We start from the raw sequence: 21,587 nt of genomic DNA, 5'->3' as shown, positions 1-21,587 counted from the left end.
CAGGAAACCGATTTCAGGAGGTAGACTGGAATTGCATTGAAAGCATAGGAAAAGAGGCAGAACGTCCACAATGATGCACTTGGCCAAAAAGGGCGTAGGCGTTTTTTCCTGAATATATTCAGGAAAAAACGCATACGCCCTTTTTGGCCAACCAAGCAAGCTTGCAAAGGAAATCTGCACTACAATGAAGTCTCACTTCCCCCCGGTCAAAAGGGCCATCTGAAAAAAGTGTAAAATCCAGAAAGGCAGGACAGGCCATGGAGAACTGGGAGCCTTGTTATGCTGATGGGCGGGATGTAAATTGCCAACAACCACTCGGGAGAAGTGTATGGTGTTTCCTGAAACATCTAAAAAACAAAGCAACAGAACCTAGGGCACTTCCACTTATGGTCCTATAGCTTAGGGAAATTAAAATCAAAAAGACACAGCCACCCCAAAGTTTGGGACGCCTCTGTTTACAAGAACCTCGTTTACAGTACAAGTTTAACATCACAGAAAGTGAAAAATGGATAAAGAACTTGTGGTACTTACGTACAATGCAGTATCACTCAGCAATGAAATCTATGTCATCAGGCCCGTAGCATCACAATGAGTGGATTCAGGTACGATGATTCTAACTGAAATAAGTCACACAGAAAAAGAAACATCATAAGATATCACTAATACACGGAATGTAAACATGGCTACACAGGAACTGCATTCCAAAACAGAACAGGGTCTCAAATTTAGAAAACCAACTTATGCTTGCTTAAGGGTAAAGGTGAGTTGGGGTGCTGCATAAAACCAGAGATTGAAATGAGCACAGATAAAGTTCCTTAAGCCAAATATGGAATAGACAAGAGCTACTCCTTGCTCAACCAAATGGACTCAAAACCCCATATTAAACCCCTAAGAATGTACCTGACTAGTAAGTATCTTAAAACCTATGGATTGCTATGTCTCCAAACGAGAATCAAGCGTGTGTACAGGGGCATAAACGCAGCAGTGATAGGATTGGAGAGGTTCGGTGAGCAAATGAAGACCCTTTGAAGTCATATTGCATGGTACCCATTCCACGGGTCTCAACTCTTCATGTTTAAGGTATTCTTCCTTCAGCTAAAACATGCATGTGGAACCCAAGTATGATCAACCATGTGAACGGGAGACGTGTTCAAATATGTCTCAGTTTTCCTCCCCTGGTACTCGGGTGCAACATTCCAGACGCTTTACTAACACTCTCCCCACTTGGAGAGTCAGCGCCTTTAACCTCCTGTTTGGCCCAGTTTGCAATTTCTGCGGAAGATGAACAGGAATAGCGAGAACCAATGAGAGACTAGCTGGAGGTGTCTGGGCGGGCAAATTTAACTCTCATTTCCCACCAGGAAGAGGAATTAACCAAAGGCTCAGCATGCCGGGCCGGAACCAGATTAGGGCCTGAAGCCATCCTGCGGTGTTGCGGCCAGCTCAAAAGAAAGCGAGTTGAAGAAAGGAGCTCAGGGGCACTGTAAATCACAAACCTGCAGAGTTATAAATGACAGCTATCGTCCAAAAATAGACTGAAGTAAGGCTGCCAAGAGGACTTGAAAGCGGGGCAGAATTGCAGGAAACCGATTTCAGGAGGTAGACTGGAATTGCATTGAAAGCATAGGAAAAGAGGCAGAACGTCCACAATGATGCACTTGGCCAAAAAGGGCGTATGCGTTTTTTCCTGAATATATTCAGGAAAAAACGCATACGCCCTTTTTGGCCAACCAAGCAAGCTTGCAAAGGAAATCTGCACTACAATGAAGTCTCACTTCCCCCCGGTCACAAGGGCCTTCTGAAAAAAGTGTAAAATCCAGAAAGGCAGGACAGGCCATGGAGAACTGGGAGCCTTGTTATGCTGATGGGCGGTATGTAAATTGCCAACAACCACTCGGGAGAAGTGTATGGTGTTTCCTGAAACATCTAAAAAACAAAGCAACAGAACCTAGGGCACTTCCACTTATGGTCCTATAGCTTAGGGAAATTAAAATCAAAAAGACACAGCCACCCCAAAGTTTGGAATGGCTCTGTTTACAAGAACCTCGTTTACAGTACAAGTTCAACATCGCAGAAAGTGAAAAATGGATAAAGAAGTTGTGGTATTTACTTACAAAGCAATATCACTCAGCAATGAAATCTGTGTCATCAGGCCCTTAGCAGCACAATGAGTGGATTCAGGTATGATGATTCTAACTGAAGTAAGTCACACAGAAAAAGAAACATCATAAGATATCAGTAATACACGGAATGTAAACTTGGCTACACAGGAACTGAATTACAGAACAGAACAGGGTCTCAAATTTAGAAAACCAACTTATGCTTGCTTAAGGGTAAAGGTGAGTTGGGGTGCTGCATAAAACCAGAGATTGAAATGAGCACAGATAAAGTTCCTTAAGTCAAATATGGAATAGACAAGAGCTACTCCTTGCTCAACGAAATGGACTCAACACCGCATATTAAACGCCTAAGAATGTACCTGACTAGTAAGTATCTTAAAACCTATGGATTGCTATGTCTCCGAAAGAGAATCAAGCATGTGTACAGGGGCATAAACGCAGCAGTGATAGGATTGGAGAGGTTCGGTGAGCAAATGAAGACCCTTTGAAGTCATATTGCATGGTACCCATTACACGGGTCTTAACTCTCCAGGTTTAAGGTATTCTTCCTTCAGCTAAAACATGCATGTGGAACCCAAGTATGATCAACCATGTGAACGGGAGACGTGTTCAAATATGTCTCAGTTTTCCTCCCCTGGTACTCGGGTGCAACATTCCAGACGCTTTACTAACACTCTCCCCACTTGGAGAGTCACCGCCTTTAACCTCCTGTTTGGCCCATTTTGCAATTTCTGCGGAAGATGAACAGGAATAGCGAGAACCAATGAGAGGCTAGCTGGAGGTGTCTGGACGGGCAAATTTAACTCTCATTTCCCACCAGGAAGAGGAAATAACCAAAGGCTCAGCATGCCGTACCGGAACCAGATTAGGGCCTGAAGCCATCCTGCGGTGTTGCGGCCAGCTCAAAAGAAAGCGAGTTGAAGAAAGGAGCTCAGGGGCACTGTAATTCACAAACCTGCAGAGTTATAAATGACAGCTATCGTCCAAAAATAGACTGAAGTAAGGCTGCCAAGAGGACTTGAAAGCGGGGCAGAATTGCAGGAAACCGATTTCAGGAGGTAGACTGGAATTGCATTGAAAGCATAGGAAAAGAGGCAGAACGTCCACAATGATGCACTTGGCCAAAAAGGGCGTATGCGTTTTTTCCTGAATATATTCAGGAAAAAACGCATACGCCCTTTTTGGCCAACCAAGCAAGCTTGCAAAGGAAATCTGCACTACAATGAAGTCTCACTTCCCCCTGGTCAAAAGGGCCATCTGAAAGAAGTGTAAAATCCAGAAAGGCAGGACAGGCCATGGAGAACTGGGAGCCTTGTTATGCTGATGGGCGGGATGTAAATTGCCAACAACCACTCGGGAGAAGTGTATGGTGTTTCCTGAAACATCTAAAAAACAAAGCAACAGAACCTAGGGCACTTCCACTTATGGTCCTATAGCTTAGGGAAATTAAAATCAAAAAGACACAGCCACCCCAAAGTTTGGGACGCCTCTGTTTACAAGAACCTCGTTTACAGTACAAGTTCAACATCACAGAAAGTGAAAAATGGATAAAGAACTTGTGGTACTTACGTACAATGCAGTATCACTCAGCAATGAAATCTATGTCATCAGGCCCGTAGCAGCATAATGAGTGGATTCAGGTACGATGATTCTAACTGAAATAAGTCACACAGAAAAAGAAACATCATAAGATATCACTAATACACGGAATGTAAACTTGGCTACACAGGAACTGCATTCCAAAACAGAACAGGGTCTCAAATTTAGAAAACCAACTTATGCTTGCTTAAGGGGAAAGGTGAGTTGGGGTGCTGCATAAAACCAGAGATTGAAATGAGCACAGATAAAGTTCCTTAAGCCAAATATGGAATAGACAAGAGCTACTCCTTGCTCAACGAAATGGACTCAACACCCCATATTAAACGCCTAAGAATGTACCTGACTAGTAAGTATCTTAAAACCTATGGATTGCTATGTCTCCGAAAGAGAATCAAGCATGTGTACAGGGGCATAAACGCAGCAGTGATAGGATTGGAGAGGTTCGGTGAGCAAATGAAGACCCTTTGAAGTCATATTGCATGGTACCCATTCCACGGGTTTCAACTACCCAGGTTTAAGGTATTCTTCCTTCAGCTAAAACATGCATGTGGAACCTAGAGTATGATCAACCATGTGATCGGGAGACGTGTTCAAATATGTCTCAGTTTTCCTCCCCTGGTACTCGGGTGCAACATTCCAGACGCTTTACTAACACTCTCCCCACTTGGAGAGTCAGTCCCTTTAACCTCCTGTTTGGCCCAGTTTGCAATTTCTGCGGAAGATGAACAGGAATAGCGAGAACCAATGAGAGGCTAGCTGGAGGTGTCTGGACGGGCAAATTTAACTCTCATTTCCCACCAGGAAGAGGAATTAACCAAAGGCTCAGCATGCCGGGCCGGAACCAGATTAGGGCCTGAAGCCATCCTGCGGTGTTGCGGCCAGGTCACAAGAAAGCGAGTTGAAGAAAGGAGCTCAGGGGCACTGTAATTCACAAACCTGCAGAGTTATAAATGACAGCTATCGTCCAAAAATAGACTGAAGTAAGGCTGCCAAGAGGACTTGAAAGCGGGGCAGAATTGCAGGAAACCGATTTCAGGAGGTAGACTGGAATTGCATTGAAAGCATAGGAAAAGAGGCAGAACGTCCACAATGATGCACTTGGCCAAAAAGGGCGTATGCGTTTTTTCCTGAATATATTCAGGAAAAAACGCATACGCCCTTTTTGGCCAACCAAGCAAGCTTGCAAAGGAAATCTGCACTACAATGAAGTCTCACTTCCCCCCGGTCAAAAGGGCCATCTGAAAAAAGTGTAAAATCCAGAAAGGCAACAGGCCATTGAGAACTGGGAGCCTTGTTATGCTGAAGGGCGGGATGTAAATTGCCAACAGACACTTGGGAGAAGTGTATGGTGTTTCCTGAAACATCTAAAAAACAAAGCAACAGAGCCTAGGGCACTTCCACTTATGGTCCTATAGCTTAGGGAAATTAAAATCAAAAAGACACAGCTCCCCAAAGTTTGGAATGGCTCTGTTTACAAGAACCTCGTTTACAGTACAAGTTCAACATCGCAGAAAGTGAAAAATGGATAAAGAAGTTGTGGTATTCACTTACAAAGCAATATCACTCAGCAATGAAATCTATGTCATCAGGCCCTTAGCAGCACAATGAGTGGATTCAGGTATGATGATTCTAACTGAAATAAGTCACACAGAAAAAGAAACATCATCAGATATCAGTAATACACGGAATGGAAACTTGGCTACACAGGAACTGAATTACAGAACAGAACAGGGTCTCAAATTTAGAAAGACAACTTATGCTTGCTTAAGGGTAAAGGTGAGTTGGGGTGCTGCATAAAACCAGAGATTGAAATGAGCACAGATAAAGTTCCTTAAGCCAAATATGGAATAGACAAGAGCTACTCCTTGCTCAACGAAATGGACTCAACACCGCATATTAAACGCCTAAGAATGTACCTGACTTGTAAGTATCTTAAAACCTATGGATTGCTATGTCTCCAAAAGAGAATCAAGCATGTGTACAGGGGCATAAACGCAGCAGTGATAGGATTGGAGAGGTTCGGTGAGCAAATGAAGACCCTTTGAAGTCATATTGCATGGTACCCATTCCACGGGTTTCAACTACCCAGGTTTAAGGTATTCTTCCTTCAGCTAAAACATGCATGTGGAACCTAGAGTATGATCAACCATGTGATCGGGAGACGTGTTCAAATATGTCTCAGTTTTCCTCCCCTGGTACTCGGGTGCAACATTCCAGACGCTTTACTAACACTCTCCCCACTTGGAGAGTCAGTCCCTTTAACCTCCTGTTTGGCCCAGTTTGCAATTTCTGCGGAAGATGAACAGGAATAGCGAGAACCAATGAGAGGCTAGCTGGAGGTGTCTGGACGGGCAAATTTAACTCTCATTTCCCACCAGGAAGAGGAATTAACCAAAGGCTCAGCATGCCGGGCCGGAACCAGATTAGGGCCTGAAGCCATCCTGCGGTGTTGCGGCCAGGTCACAAGAAAGCGAGTTGAAGAAAGGAGCTCAGGGGCACTGTAATTCACAAACCTGCAGAGTTATAAATGACAGCTATCGTCCAAAAATAGACTGAAGTAAGGCTGCCAAGAGGACTTGAAAGCGGGGCAGAATTGCAGGAAACCGATTTCAGGAGGTAGACTGGAATTGCATTGAAAGCATAGGAAAAGAGGCAGAACGTCCACAATGATGCACTTGGCCAAAAAGGGCGTATGCGTTTTTTCCTGAATATATTCAGGAAAAAACGCATACGCCCTTTTTGGCCAACCAAGCAAGCTTGCAAATGAAATCTGCACTACAATGAAGTCTCACTTCCCCCTGGTCAAAAGGGCCATCTGAAAAAAGTGTAAAATCCAGAAAGGCAGGACAGGCCATGGAGAACTGGGAGCCTTGTTATGCTGATGGGCGGGATGTAAATTGCCAACAACCACTCGGGAGAAGTGTATGGTGTTTCCTGAAACATCTAAAAAACAAAGCAACAGAACCTAGGGCACTTCCACTTATGGCCCTATAGCTTAGGGAAATTAAAATCAAAAAGACACAGTCACCCCAAAGTTTGGAACGGCTCTGTTTACAAGAACCTCGTTTACAGTACAAGTTCAACATCGCAGAAAGTGAAAAATGGATAAAGAAGTTGTGGTATTTACTTACAAAGCAATATCACTCAGCAATGAAATCTTTGTCATCAGGCCCTTAGCAGCACAATGAGTGGATTCAGGTATGATGATTCTAACTGAAATAAGTCACACAGAAAAAGAAACATCATAAGATATCAGCAATACACGGAATGTAAACTTGGCTACACAGGAACTGAATTACAGAACAGAACAGGGTCTCAAATTTAGAAAACCAACTTATGCTTGCTTAAGGGTAAAGGTGAGTTGGGGTGCTGCATAAAACCAGAGATTGAAATGAGCACAGATAAAGTTCCTTAAGCCAAATATGGAATAGACAAGAGCTACTCCTTGCTCAACGAAATGGACTCAACACCGCATATTAAACGCCTAAGAATGTACCTGACAAGTAAGTATCTTAAAACCTATAGATTGCTATCTCTCCGAAAGAGAATCAAGCATGTGTACAGGGGCATAAACGCAGCAGTGATAGGATTGGAGAGGTTCGGTGAGCAAATGAAGACCCTTTGAAGTCATATTGCATGGTACCTATTACACGGGTCTCAACTCTCCAGGTTTAAGGTATTCTTCCTTCAGCTAAAACATGCATGTGGAACCCAAGTATGATCAACCATGTGAACGGGAGACGTGTTCAAATATGTCTCAGTTTTCCTCCCCTGGTACTCGGGTGCAACATTCCAGACGCTTTACTAACACTCTCCTGACTTGGAGAGTCAGTCCCTTTAACCTCCTGTTTGGCCCAGTTTGCAATTTCTGCGGAAGATGAACAGGAATAGCGAGAACCAATGAGAGGCTAGCTGGAGGTGTCTGGACGGGCAAATTTAACTCTCATTTCCCACCAGGAAGAGGAATTAACCAAAGGCTCAACATGCCGGGCCGGAACCAGATTAGGGCCTGAAGCCATCCTGCGGTGTTGCGGCCAGCTCAAAAGAAAGCGAGTTGAAGAAAGGAGCTCAGGGACACTGTAATTCACAAACCTGCAGAGTTATAAATGACAGCTATCGTCCAAAAATAGACTGAAGTAAGGCTGCCAAGAGGACTTGAAAGCGGGGCAGAATTGCAGGAAACCGATTTCAGGAGGTAGACTGGAATTGCATTGAAAGCATAGGAAAAGAGGCAGAACGTCCACAATGATGCACTTGGCCAAAAAGGGCGTATGCGTTTTTTCCTGAATATATTCAGGAAAAAACGCATACGCCCTTTTTGGCCAACCAAGCAAGCTTGCAAAGGAAATCTGCACTACAATGAAGTCGCACTTCCCCCCGGTCAAAAGGGCCATCTGAAAAAAGTGTAAAATCCAGAAAGGCAGGACAGGCCATGGAGAACTGGGAGCCTTGTTATGCTGATGGGCGGGATGTAAATTGCCAACAACCACTCAGGAGAAGTGTATGGTGTTTCCTGAAACATCTAAAAAACAAAGCAACAGAGCCTAGGGCACTTCCACTTATGGCCCTATAGCTCAGGGAAATTAAAATCAAAAAGACACAGCCACCCCAAAGTTTGGAACGGCTCTGTTTACAAGAACCTCGTTTACAGTACAAGTTCAACATTGCAGAAAGTGAAAAATGGATAAAGAAGTTGTGGTATTTACTTACAAAGCAATATCACTCAGCAATGAAATCTGTGTCATCAGGCCCTTAGCAGCACAATGAGTGGATTCAGGTATGATGATTCTAACTGAAGTAAGTCACACAGAAAAAGAAACATCATAAGATATCAGTAATACACGGAATGTAAACTTGGCTACACAGGAACTGAATTACAGAACAGAACAGGGTCTCAAATTTAGAAAACCAACTTATGCTTGCTTAAGGGTAAAGTTGAGTTGGGGTGCTGCATAAAACCAGAGATTGAAATGAGCACAGATAAAGTTCCTTAAGTCAAATATGGAATAGACAAGAGCTACTCCTTGCTCAACGAAATGGACTCAACACCGCATATTAAACGCCTAAGAATGTACCTGACTAGTAAGTATCGTAAAACCTATGGATTGCTATGTCTCCGAAAGAGAATCAAGCATGTGTACAGGGGCATAAACGCAGCAGTGATAGGATTGGAGAGGTTCGGTGAGCAAATGAAGACCCTTTGAAGTCATATTGCATGGTACCCATTACACGGGTCTTAACTCTCCAGGTTTAAGGTATTCTTCCTTCAGCTAAAACATGCATGTGGAACCCAAGTATGATCAACCATGTGAACGGGAGACGTGTTCAAATATGTCTCAGTTTTCCTCCCCTGGTACTCGGGTGCAACATTCCAGACGCTTTACTAACACTCTCCCCACTTGGAGAGTCAGCGCCTTTAACCTCCTGTTTGGCCCAGTTTGCAATTTCTGCGGAAGATGAACAGGAATAGCGAGAACCAATGAGAGACTAGCTGGAGGTGTCTGGACGGGCAAATTTAACTCTCATTTCCCACCAGGAAGAGGAAATAACCAAAGGCTCAGCGTGCCGTGCCGGAACCAGATTAGGGCCTGAAGCCATCCTGCGGTGTTGCGGCCAGGTCACAAGAAAGCGAGTTGAAGAAAGGAGCTCAGGGGCACTGTAATTCACAAACCTGCAGAGTTATAAATGACAGCTATCGTCCAAAAATATACTGAAGTAAGGTTGCCAAGAGGACTTGAAAGCGGGGCAGAATTGCAGGAAACCGATTTCAGGAGGTAGACTGGAATTGCATTGAAAGCATAGGAAAAGAGGCAGAACGTCCACAATGATGCACTTGGCCAAAAAGGGCGTATGCGTTTTTTCCTGAATATATTCAGGAAAAAACGCATACGCCCTTTTTGGCCAACCAAGCAAGCTTGCAAAGGAAATCTGCACTACAATGAAGTCTCACTTCCCCCCGGTCAAAAGGGCCATCTGAAAAAAGTGTAAAATCCAGAAAGGCAGGACAGGCCATGGAGAACTGGGAGCCTTGTTATGCTGATGGGCGGGATGTAAATTGCCAACAACCACTCGGGAGAAGTGTATGATGTTTCCTGAAACATCTAAAAAACAAAGCAACAGAACCTAGGGCACTTCCACTTATGGTCCTATAGCTTAGGGAAATTAAAATCAAAAAGACACAGCCACCCCAATGTTTGGAACGGCTCTGTTTACAAGAACCTCGTTTACAGTACAAGTTCAACATTGCAGAAAGTGAAAAATGGATAAAGAAGTTGTGGTACTTACGTACAATGCAGTATCCCTCAGCAATGAAATCTATGTCATCAGGCCCGTAGCAGCATAATGAGTGGATTCAGGTACGATGATTCTAACTGAAATAAGTCACACAGAAAAAGAAACATCATAAGATATCACTAATACACGGAATGTAAACTTGGCTACACAGGAACTGCATTCCAAAACAGAACAGGGTCTCAAATTTAGAAAACCAACTTATGCTTGCTTAAGGGTAAAGGTGAGTTGGGGCGCTGCATAAAACCAGAGATTGAAATGAGCACAGATAAAGTTCCTTAAGCCAAATATGGAATAGACAAGAGCTACTCCTTGCTCAACGAAATGGACTCAACACCCCATATTAAACGCCTAAGAATGTACCTGACTAGTAAGTATCTTAAAACCTATGGATTGCTATGTCTCCGAAAGAGAATCAAGCATGTGTACAGGGGCATAAACGCAGCAGTGATAGGATTGGAGAGGTTCAGTGAGCACATGAAGACCCTTTGAAGTCATATTGCATGGTACCCATTCCACGGGTTTCAACTACCCAGGTTTAAGGTATTCTTCCTTCAGCTAAAACATGCATGTGGAACCTAGAGTATGATCAACCATGTGATCGGGAGACGTGTTCAAATATGTCTCAGTTTTCCTCCCCTGGTACTCGGGTGCAACATTCCAGACGCTTTACTAACACTCTCCCCACTTGGAGAGTCAGCGCCTTTAACCTCCTGTTTGGCCCAGGTTGCAATTTCTGCGGAAGATGAACAGGAATAGCGAGAACCAATGAGAGGCTAGCTGGAGGTGTCTGGACGGGCAAATTTAACTCTCATTTCCCACCAGGAAGAGGAAATAACCAAAGGCTGAGCGTGCCGTACCGGAACCAGATTAGGGCCTGAAGCCATCCTGCGGTGTTGCGGCCAGGTCACAAGAAAGCGAGTTGAAGAAAGGAGCTCAGGGGCACTGTAATTCACAAACCTGCAGAGTTATAAATGACAGCTATCGTCCAAAAATAGACTGAAGTAAGGCTGCCAAGAGGACTTGAAAGCGGGGCAGAATTGCAGGAAACCAATTTCAGGAGCTAGACCTGAATTGCATTGCAAGCATAGGAAAAGAGGCAGAACGTCCACAATGATGCACTTGGCCAAAAAGGGCGTATGCGTTTTTTCCTGAATATATTCAGGAAAAAACGCATACGCCCTTTTTGGCCAACCAAGCAAGCTTGCAAAGGAAATCTGCACTACAATGAAGTCTCACTTCCCCCCGGTCAAAAGGGCCATCTGAAAAAAGTGTAAAATCCAGAAAGGCAGGACAGGCCATGGAGAACTGGGAGCCTTGTTATGCTGATGGGCGGGATGTAAATTGCCAACAACCACTCGGGAGAAGTGTATGGTGTTTCCTGAAACATCTAAAAAACAAAGCAACAGAACCTAGGGCACTTCCACTTATGGTCCTATAGCTTAGGGAAATTAAAATAAAAAAGACACAGCCACCCCAAAGTTTGGAACGGCTCTGTTTACAAGAACCTCGTTTACAGTACAAGTTCAACATCGCAGAAAGTGAAAAATGGATAAAGAAGTTGTGGTATTTACTTAGAAAACAATATCACTCAGCAATGAAATCTGTGTCATCAGGCCCTTAGCAGCACAATGAGTGGATTCAGGTATGATGATTCTAACTGAAGTAAGTCACACAGAAAAAGAAACATCATAAGATATCAGTAATACACGGAATGTAAACTTGGCTACGCAGGAACTGAATTACAGAACAGAACAGGGTCTCAAATTTAGAAAACCAACTTATGCTTGCTTAAGGGTAAAGGTGAGTTGGGGTGCTGCATAAAACCAGAGATTGAAATGAGCACAGATAAAGTTCCTTAAGTCAAATATGGAATAGACAAGAGCTACTCCTTGCTCAACGAAATGGACTCAACACCCCATATTAAACGCCTAAGAATGTACCTGACTAGTAAGTATCGTAAAACCTATGGATTGCTATGTCTCCGAAAGAGAATCAAGCATGTGTACAGGGGCATAAACACAGCAGTGATAGGATTGGAGAGGTTCGGTGAGCAAATGAAGACCCTTTGAAATCATATTGCATGGTACCCATTACACGGGTCTCAACTCTCCAGGTTTAAGGTATTCTTCCTTCAGCTAAAACATGCATGTGGAAACCAAGTATGATCAACCATGTGAACGGGAGACGTGTTCAAATATGTCTCAGTTTTCCTCCCCTGGTACTCGGGTGCAACATTCCAGACGCTTTACTAACACTCTCCCCACTTGGAGAGTCAGCGCCTTTAACCTCCTGTTTGGCCCAGTTTGCAATTTCTGCAGAAGATGAACAGGAATAGCGAGAACCAATTAGAGGCTAGCTGGAGGTGTCTGGACGGGCAAATTTAACTCTCATTTCCCACCAGGAAGAGGAAATAACCAAAGGCTCAGCGTGCCGTACCGGAACCAGATTAGGGCCTCAAGCCATCCTGCGGTGTTGCGGCAAGCTCACAAGAAAGCGAGTTGAAGAAAGGAGCTCAGGGGCACTGTAATTCACAAACCTGCAGAGTTATAAATGACAGCTATCGTCCAAAAATAGACTGAAGTAAGGCTGCCAAGAGGACTTGAAAGCGGGGCAGAATTGCAGGAAACCGATTTCAGGAGGTAGACTGGAATTGCATTGAAAGCATAGGAAAAGAGGCAGAACGTCCACAATGATGCACTTGGCCAAAAAGGGCGTATGCGTTTTTTCCTGAATATATTCAGGAAAAAACGCATACGCCCTTTTTGGCCAACCAAGCAAGCTTGCAAAGGAAATCTGCACTAAAATGAAGTCTCACTTCCCCCCGGTCAAAAGGGCCATCTGAAAAAAGTGTAAAATCCGGAAAGGCAGGACAGGCCATGGAGAACTGGGAGCCTTGTTATGCTGATGGGCGGGATGTAAATTGCCAACAACCACTCGGGAGAAGTGTATGGTGTTTCCTGAAACATCTAAAAAACAAAGCAACAGAACCTAGGGCACTTCCACTTATGGTCCTATAGCTTAGGGAAATTAAAATCAAAAAGACACAGCCACCCCAATGTTTGGAACGGCTCTGTTTACAAGAACCTCGTTTACAGTACAAGTTCAACATCGCAGAAAGTGAAAAATGGATAAAGAAGTTGTGGTACTTACGTACAATGCAGTATCACTCAGCAATGAAATCTATGTCATCAGGCCCGTAGCAGCATAATGAGTGGATTCAGGTACGATGATTCTAACTGAAATAAGTCACACAGAAAAAGAAACATCATAAGATATCACTAATACACGGAATGTAAACTTGGCTACACAGGAACTGCATTCCAAAACAGAACAGGGTCTCAAATTTAGAAAACCAACTTATGCTTGCTTAAGGGGAAAGGTGAGTTGGGGTGCTGCATAAAACCAGAGATTGAAATGAGCACAGATAAAGTTCCTTAAGCCAAATATGGAATAGACAAGAGCTACTCCTTGCTCAACGAAATGGACTCAACACCCCATATTAAACGCCTAAGAATGTACCTGACTAGTAAGTATCTTAAAACCTATGGATTGCTATGTCTCCGAAAGAGAATCAAGCATGTGTACAGGGGCATAAACGCAGCAGTGATAGGATTGGAGAGGTTCGGTGAGCAAATGAAGACCCTTTGAAGTCATATTGCATGGTACCCATTCCACGGGTTTCAACTACCCAGGTTTAAGGTATTCTTCCTTCAGCTAAAACATGCATGTGGAACCTAGAGTATGATCAACCATGTGACCGGGAGACGTGTTCAAATATGTCTCAGTTTTCCTCCCCTGGTACTCGGGTGCAACATTCCAGACGCTTTACTAACACTCTCCCCACTTGGAGAGTCAGTCCCTTTAACCTCCTGTTTGGCCCAGTTTGCAATTTCTGCGGAAGATGAACAGGAATAGCGAGAACCAATGAGAGGCTAGCTGGAGGTGTCTGGACGGGCAAATTTAACTCTCATTTCCCACCAGGAAGAGGAATTAACCAAAGGCTCAGCATGCCGGGCCGGAACCAGATTAGGGCCTGAAGCCATCCTGCGGTGTTGCGGCCAGGTCACAAGAAAGCGAGTTGAAGAAAGGAGCTCAGGGGCACTGTAATTCACAAACCTGCAGAGTTATAAATGACAGCTATCGTCCCAAAATAGACTGAAGTAAGGCCGCCAAGAGGAATTGAAAGCAGGGCAGAATTGCAGGAAACCGATTTCAGGAGGTAGACTGGAATTGCATTGAAAGCATAGGAAAAGAGGCAGAACGTCCACAATGATGCACTTGGCCAAAAAGGGCGTATGCGTTTTTTCCTGAATATATTCAGGAAAAAACGCATACGCCCTTTTTGGCCAACCAAGCAAGCTTGCAAAGGAAATCTGCACTACAATGAAGTCTCACTTCCCCCCGGTCAAAAGGGCCATCTGAAAAAAGTGTAAAATCCAGAAAGGCAGGACAGGCCATGGAGAACTGGGAGCCTTGTTATGCTGATGGGCGGGATGTAAATTGCCAACAACCACTCGGGAGAAGTGTATGGTGTTTCCTGAAACATCTAAAAAACAAAGGAACAGAACCTAGGGCATTTCCACTTATGGTCCTATAGCTTAGGGAAATTAAAATCAAAAAGACACAGCCACCCCAAAGTTTGGGACGCCTCTGTTTACAAGAACCTCGTTTACAGTACAAGTTCAACATCACAGAAAGTGAAAAATGGATAAAGAACTTGTGGTACTTACGTACAATGCAGTATCACTCAGCAATGAAATCTATGTCATCAGGCCCGTAGCAGCATAATGAGTGGATTCAGGTACGATGATTCTAACTGAAATAAGTCACACAGAAAAAGAAACATCATAAGATATCACTAATACACGGAATGTAAACTTGGCTACACAGGAACTGCATTCCAAAACAGAACAGGGTCTCAAATTTAGAAAACCAACTTATGCTTGCTTAAGGGTAAAGGTGAGTTGGAGTGCTGCATAAAACCAGAGATTGAAATGAGCACAGATAAAGTTCCTTAAGTCAAATATGGAATAGACAAGAGCTACTCCTTGCTCAACGAAATGGACTCAACACCGCATATTAAACGCCTAAGAATGTACCTGACTAGTTAGTATCTTAAAACCTATGGATTGCTATGTCTCCGAAAGAGAATCAAGCGTGTGTACAGGGGAATAAACGCAGCAGTGATAGGATTGGAGAGGTTCGGTGAGCAAATGAAGACCCTTTGAAGTCATATTGCATGGTACCCATTACACGGGTCCCAACTCTCCATGTTTAAGGTATTCTTCCTTCAGCTAAAACATGCATGTGGAACCCAGAGTATGATCAACCATGTGAATGGGAGACGTGTTCAAATATGTCTCAGTTTTCCTCCCCTGGTACTCGGGTGCAACATTCCAGACGCTTTACTAACACTCTCCCCACTTGGAGAGTCAGTCCCTTTAACCTCCTGTTTGGCCCAGTTTGCAATTTCTGCGGAAGATGAACAGGAATAGCGAGAACCAATGAGAGGCTAGCTGGAGGTGTCTGGACGGGCAAATTTAACTCTCATTTCCCACCAGGAAGAGGAATTAACCAAAGGCTCAGCATGCCGGGCCGGAACCAGATTAGGGCCTGCAGCCATCCTGTGGTGTTGCGGCCAGGTCACAAGAAAGCGAGTTGAAGAAAGGAGCTCAGGGGAACTGTAATTCACAAACCTGCAGAGTTATAAATGACAGCTATCGTCCAAAAATAGACTGAAGTAAGGCTGCCAAGAGGACTTGAAAGCGGGGCAGAATTGCAGGAAACCGATTTCAGGAGGTAGACTGGAATTGCATTGAAAGCATAGGAAAAGAGGCAGAACGTCCACAATGATGCACTTGGCCAAAAAGGGCGTATGCGTTTTTTCCTGAATATATTCAGGAAAAAACGCATACGCCCTTTTTGGCCAACCAAGCAAGCTTGCAAAGGAAATCTGCACTACAATGAAGTCTCACTTCCCCCCGGTCAAAAGGGCCATCTGAAAAAAGTGTAAAATCCAGAAAGGCAGGACAGGCCATGGAGAACTGGGAGCCTTGTTATGCTGATGGGCGGGATGTAAATTGCCAACAACCACTCGGGAGAAGTGTATGGTGTTTCCTGAAACATCTAAAAAACAAAGCAACAGAACCTAGGGCACTTCCACTTATGGTCCTATAGCTTAGGGAAATTAAAATCAAAAAGACACAGCCACCCCAAAGTTTGGAATGGCTCTGTTTACAAGAACCTCGTTTACAGTACAAGTTCAACATCGCAGAAAGTGAAAAATGGATAAAGAAGTTGTGGTATTTACTTACAAAGCAATATCACTCAGCAATGAAATCTGTGTCATCAGGCCCTTAGCAGCACAATGAGTGGATTCAGGTATGATGATTCTAACTGAAGTAAGTCACACAGAAAAAGAAACATCATAAGATATCAGTAATACACGGAATGTAAACTTGGCTACACAGGAACTGAATTACAGAACAGAACAGGGTCTCAAATTTAGAAAACCAACTTATGCTTGCTTAAGGGTAAAGGTGAGTTGGGGTGCTGCATAAAACCAGAGATTGAAATGAGCACAGATAAAGTTCCTTAAGCCAAATATGGAATAGACAAGAGCTACTCCTTGCTCAACGAAATGGACTCAACACCCCATATTAAACGCCTAAGAATGTACCTGACTAGTAAGTATCTTAAAACCTATGGATTGCTATGTCTCCGAAAGAGAATCAAGCATGTGTACAGGGGCATAAGCGCAGCAGTGATAGGATTGGAGAGGTTCAGTGAGCAAATGAAGACCCTTTGAAGTCATATTGCATGGTACCCATTCCACGGGTCTCAACTCTCCATGTTTAAGGTATTCTTCCTTCAGCTAAAACATGCATGTGGAACCCAGAGTATGATCAACCATGTGAATGGGAGACGTGTTCAAATATGTCTCAGTTTTCCTCCCCTGGTACTCGGGTGCAACATTCCAGACGCTTTACTAACACTCTCCCCACTTGGAGAGTCAGTCCCTTTAACCTCCTGTTTGGCCCAGTTTGCAATTTCTGCGGAAGATGAACAGGAATAGCGAGAACCAATGAGAGGCTAGCTGGAGGTGTCTGGACGGGCAAATTTAACTCTCATTTCCCACCAGGAAGAGGAATTAACCAAAGGCTCAGCATGCCGGGCCGGAACCAGATTAGGGCCTGAAGCCATCCTGCGGTGTTGCGGCCAGGTCACAAGAAAGCGAGTTGAAGAAAGGAGCCCAGGGGCACTGTAATTCACAAACCTGCAGAGTTATAAATGACAGCTATCGTCCAAAAATAGACTGAAGTAAGGCTGCCAAGAGGACTTGAAAGCGGGGCAGAATTGCAGGAAACCGATTTCAGGAGGTAGACTGGAATTGCATTGAAAGCATAGGAAAAGAGGCAGAACGTCCACAATGATGCACTTGGCCAAAAAGGGCGTATGCGTTTTTTCCTGAATATATTCAGGAAAAAACGCATACGCCCTTTTTGGCCAACCAAGCAAGCTTGCAAAGGAAATCTGCACTACAATGAAGTCTCACTTCCCCCCGGTCAAAAGGGACATCTGAAAAAAGTGTAAAATTCAGAAAGGCAGGACAGGCCATGGAGAAGTGGGAGCCTTGTTATGCTGATGGGCGGGATGTAAATTGCCAACAACCACTCGGGAGAAGTGTATGGTGTTTCCTGAAACATCTAAAAAACAAAGCAACAGAACCTAGGGCACTTCCACTTATGGTCCTATAGCTTAGGGAAATTAAAATCAAAAAGACACAGCCACCCCAAAGTTTGGAACGGCTCTGTTTACAAGAACCTCGTTTACAGTACAAGTTCAACATCGCAGAAAGTGAAAAATGGATAAAGAAGTTGTGGTATTTACTTACAAAGCAATATCACTCAGCAATGAAATCTGTGTCATCAGGCCCTTAGCAGCACAATGAGTGGATTCAGGTATGATGATTCTAACTGAAATAAGTCACACAGAAAAAGAAACATCATAAGATATCAGTAATACACGGAATGTAAACTTGGCTACACAGGAACTGAATTACAGAACAGAACAGGGTCTCAAATTTAGAAAACCAACTTATTCTTGCTTAAGGGTAAAGGTGTGTTGGGGTGCTGCATAAAACCAGAGATTGAAATGAGCACAGATAAAGTTCCTTAAGCCAAATATGGAATACACAAGAGCTACTCCTTGCTCAATGAAATGGACTCAACACCCCATATTAAACACCTAAGAATGTACCTGACTAGTAAGTATCTTAAAACCTATGTATTGCTATGTCTCTGAAAGAGAATCAAGCATGTGTAGAGGGGCATAAACGCAGCAGTGATAGGATTGGAGAGGTTCGGTGAGCAAATGAAGACCCTTTGAAGTCATATTGCATGGTACCCATTCCACGGGTTTCAACTACCCAGGTTTAAGGTATTCTTCCTTCAGCTAAAACATGCATGTGGAACCCAAGTATGATCAACCATGTGAACGGGAGACGTGTTCAAATATGTCTCAGTTTTCCTCCCCTGGTACTCGGGTGCAACATTCCAGACGCTTTACTAACACTCTCCCCACTTGGAGAGTCAGTCCCTTTAACCTCCTGTTTGGCCCAGTTTGCAATTTCTGCGGAAGATGAACAGGAATAGCGAGAACCAATGAGAGGCTAGCTGGAGGTGTCTGGACGGGCAAATTTAACTCTCATTTCCCACCAGGAAGAGGAATTAACCAAAGGCTCAGCATGCCGGGCCGGAACCAGATTAGGGCCTGAAGCCATCCTGCGGTGTTGCGGCTAGGTCACAAGAAAGCGAGTTGAAGAAAGGAGCTCAGGGGCACTGTAATTCACAAACCTGCAGAGTTATAAATGACAGCTATCGTCCAAAAATAGACTGAAGTAAGGCTGCCAAGAGGACTTGAAAGCGGGGCAGAATTGCAGGAAACCGATTTCAGGAGGTAGACTGGAATTGCATTGAAAGCATAGGAAAAGAGGCAGAACGTCCACAATGATGCACTTGGCCAAAAAGGGCGTATGCGTTTTTTCCTGAATATATTCAGGAAAAAACGCATACGCCCTTTTTGGCCAACCAAGCAAGCTTGCAAACGAAATCTGCACTACAATGAAGTCTCACTTCCCCCCGGTCAAAAGGGCCATCTGAAAAAAGTGTAAAATCCAGAAAGGCAGGACAGGCCATGGAGAACTGGGAGCCTTGTTATGCTGATGGGCGGGATGTAAATTGCCAACAACCACTCGGGAGAAGTGTATGGTGTTTCCTGAAACATCTAAAAAACAAAGCAACAGAACCTAGGGCACTTCCACTTATGGTCCTATAGCTTAGGGAAATTAAAATCAAAAAGACACAGCCACCCCAAAGTTTGGAATGGCTCTGTTTACAAGAACCTCGTTTACAGTACAAGTTCAACATCGCAGAAAGTGAAAAATGGATAAAGAAGTTGTGGTATTTACTTACAAAGCAATATCACTCAGCAATGAAATCTGTGTCATCAGGCCCTTAGCAGCACAATGAGTGGATTCAGGTATGATGATTCTAACTGAAGTAAGTCACACAGAAAAAGAAACATCATAAGATATCAGTAATACACGGAATGTAAACTTGGCTACACAGGAACTGAATTACAGAACAGAACAGGGTCTCAAATTTAGAAAACCAACTTATGCTTGCTTAAGGGGAAAGGTGAGTTGGGGTGCTGCATAAAACCAGAGATTGAAATGAGCACAGATAAAGTTCCTTAAGTCAAATATGGAATAGACAAGAGCTACTCCTTGCTCAACGAAATGGACACAACACCGCATATTAAACGCCTAAGAATGTACCTGGCTAGTAAGTATCTTAAAACCTATGGATTGCTATGTCTCCGAAAGAGAATCAAGCATGTGTACAGGGGCATAAACGCAGCAGTGATAGGATTGGAGAGGTTCGGTGAGCAAATGAAGACCCTTTGAAGTCATATTGCATGGTACCCATTACACGGGTCTTAACTCTCCAGGTTTAAGGTATTCTTCCTTCAGCTAAAACATGCATGTGGAACCCAAGTATGATCAACCATGTGAACGGGAGACGTGTTCAAATATGTCTCAGTTTTCCTCCCCTGGTACTCGGGTGCAACATTCCAGACGCTTTACTAACACTCTCCCCACTTGGAGAGTCAGCGCCTTTAACCTCCTGTTTGGCCCAGTTTGCAATTTCTGCGGAAGATGAACAGGAATAGCGAGAACCAATGAGAGACTAGCTGGAGGTGTCTGGACGGGCAAATTTAACTCTCATTTCCCACCAGGAAGAGGAAATAACCAAAGGCTCAGCGTGCCGTACCGGAACCAGATTAGGGCCTGAAGCCATCCTGCGGTGTTGCGGCCAGCTCAAAAGAAAGCGAGTTGAAGAAAGGAGCTCAGGGGCACTGTAATTCACAAACCTGCAGAGTTATAAATGACAGCTATCGTCCAAAAATAGACTGAAGTAAGGCTGCCAAGAGGACTTGAAAGCGGGGCAGAATTGCAGGAAACCGATTTCAGGAGGTAGACTGGAATTGCATTGAAAGCATAGGAAAAGAGGCAGAACGTCCACAATGATGCACTTGGCCAAAAAGGGCGTATGTGTTTTTTCCTGAATATATTCAGGAAAAAACGCATACGCCCTTTTTGGCCAACCAAGCAAGCTTGCAAAGGAAATCTGCACTACAATGAAGTCTCACTTCCCCCCGGTCAAAAGGGCCATCTGAAAAAAGTGTAAAATCCAGAAAGGCAGGACAGGCCATGGAGAACTGGGAGCCTTGTTATGCTGATGGGCGGGATGTAAATTGCCAACAACCACTCGGGAGAAGTGTATGGTGTTTCCTGAAACATCTAAAAAACAAAGCAACAGAACCTAGGGCACTTCCACTTATGGTCCTATAGATTAGGGAAATTAAAATCAAAAAGACACAGCCACCCCAAAGTTTGGAATGGCTCTGTTTACAAGAACCTCGTTTACAGTACAAGTTCAACATCGCAGAAAGTGAAAAATGGATAAAGAAGTTGTGGTATTTACTTACAAAGCAATATCACTCAGCAATGAAATCTGTGTCATCAGGCCCTTAGCAGCACAATGAGTGGATTCAGGTATGATGATTCTAACTGAAGTAAGTCACACAGAAAAAGAAACATCATAAGATATCAGTAATACACGGAATGTAAACTTGGCTACACAGGAACTGAATTACAGAACAGAACAGGGTCTCAAATTTAGAAAACCAACTTATGCTTGCTTAAGGGTAAAGGTGAGTTGGGGTGCTGCATAAAACCAGAGATTGAAATGAGCACAGATAAAGTTCCTTAAGCCAAATATGGAATAGACAAGAGCTACTCCTTGCTCAACGAAATGGACTCAACACCCCATATTAAACGCCTAAGAATGTACCTGACTAGTAAGTATCTTAAAACCTATGGATTGCTATGTCTCCGAAAGAGAATCAAGCATGTGTACAGGGGCATAAACGCAGCAGTGATAGGATTGGAGAGGTTCGGTGAGCAAATGAAGACCCTTTGAAGTCATATTGCATGGTACCCATTCCACG

The 21,587-nt window shown here is 43.9% G+C and overlaps 1 long non-coding RNA gene across 50 annotated transcripts in view; it reads right to left on the bottom strand.

Moving 5' to 3' along the window:
- LOC307185334 overlaps positions 1 to 21,587 on the bottom strand; it is a 3,778,167-nt gene that overhangs the window by 1,423,580 nt on the left and 2,333,000 nt on the right. The window contains exon 8 of one of the 50 annotated variants that reach the window (XR_013827986.1): positions 6,847 to 6,932. The exons of the other annotated variants lie outside the window; for them this stretch is intronic. This is a non-coding gene — a long non-coding RNA (uncharacterized lncRNA). The remainder of the gene's footprint in view (positions 1 to 6,846; positions 6,933 to 21,587) is intronic. 50 annotated transcript variants of the gene reach the window in all.

This window comes from Stenella coeruleoalba (genome assembly GCF_951394435.1).
Source record: "Stenella coeruleoalba genome assembly, chromosome: 4".
Classification (NCBI taxonomy): domain Eukaryota; kingdom Metazoa; phylum Chordata; class Mammalia; order Artiodactyla; family Delphinidae; genus Stenella; species Stenella coeruleoalba.
The sequence above is the reverse complement of the archived record's forward strand: the minus strand, read 5'-3'. Positions and strand labels throughout refer to the sequence as shown.